This window comes from Etheostoma spectabile, chromosome 6, assembly GCF_008692095.1.
Source record: "Etheostoma spectabile isolate EspeVRDwgs_2016 chromosome 6, UIUC_Espe_1.0, whole genome shotgun sequence".
In the NCBI taxonomy this organism is placed as follows: domain Eukaryota; kingdom Metazoa; phylum Chordata; class Actinopteri; order Perciformes; family Percidae; genus Etheostoma; species Etheostoma spectabile.
In genome coordinates this window covers 7744563-7745620 of record NC_045738.1, presented here as the reverse complement: position 1 = coordinate 7745620, position 1058 = coordinate 7744563, and the positions used below count along the sequence as shown (strand labels likewise).

Genomic DNA, 1058 nt, shown 5'->3' with positions numbered 1-1058 from the left:
ACTATTCTTTCATGTTGGAGTGTGTATCACCTGTGAGTCAGAGGTGGAGTCCCTCTCTTACTCTCTGTCTGTGAGTTTGTGAGTGAATGTATGAGTGAGAGGCAAAGGGTGGTTTATGTGGCCAGTGCCTAATGGAGAAAGACATTAGAAACACTAGAGGCAGATTAAATGTTTATTTTTCTGAGGATATGTATACGGTCTGAAGTACTTTGAAGCAGTTTGCTTACTTTAACCCTAATTCCCCTGTGACCTGCACTCATGGCCTCTCCCTGGCAGAAGGTGGAATTAAAGAGTCATCACACATTGGTTCACAATCCTTTAGCACAAACCACGGACAGATTTCTTTCTACCAGGGGGCAGCTGTGGGCCCCCATTGACCCTGTTGCGTTTTACAATACAAATGTTGTCAGAAATCTTTTTAAAACTGACTTTTGTCGATCTAAAATGAAGACAGATTCAGCAACTGCGTGGAGTATTTCTCTCTTAAAATGTTTTCAGAAACATGTTTTGGTGAACCATTATTGTGAAATATGAAAGAGAAGCCAGACCCACGTGATGCATTCGTCCAATCAGCTGCCGGTTTTCATTTTTTTGGGAGACAATACAGATTAGCACTGCCGGCTGTTATGGAGACGTTTTACATCTTGTGCACGTGCAGAATGTACGCTTAAGTTGGAGTTGCTTCGGTGCATTCCGAGGTGCTTTTTTTGACCAACTCGGGGAAGCTGTCAGTCAGACTGCCTTTTCTGCCAAAGGTTGGCCATCGGGTTGGAGTCTTAAAGGTGCTCTAAGCAATGTTTGGGTGACGTTACTTCTTGTTGACATTCAAAGCATTTTCAAACAAACAAAAAGACTAGCTCGCTCCTCCCTCATCCTTATCCTGTCCCCTCCCCCTCTCTTCAGTGCTTCACCCCCCACCCCCCACCCCCAACTCCTTCTTGTCAGTAATTGGCTGGAACACTGTTTGTGTATGTTTGGTGGTGCAGGTTGGCACAGTTTGTTTTTGTTGCCGTTTGTAGAACCTGGGCTGTTTTACAGTGTGTTCTGGGGACAGGCAG

At 44.9% G+C, this 1058-nt stretch overlaps 1 protein-coding gene and 1 long non-coding RNA gene across 3 annotated transcripts in view; one reads left to right on the top strand and one right to left on the bottom strand.

Annotated features, from left to right (window-relative positions):
* nkd2b (NKD inhibitor of WNT signaling pathway 2b) overlaps positions 1-1058 on the top strand; it is a gene marked incomplete at its 3' end in the record, with an annotated part of 26721 nt that overhangs the window by 8910 nt on the left and 16753 nt on the right.
* Positions 1-1058, bottom strand: part of LOC116691588 (uncharacterized) — a 1915-nt gene that overhangs the window by 641 nt on the left and 216 nt on the right. Inside the window, exon 2 of the long non-coding RNA XR_004332508.1 lies at positions 713-715. This is a non-coding gene — a long non-coding RNA (uncharacterized LOC116691588). The remainder of the gene's footprint in view (positions 1-712; positions 716-1058) is intronic.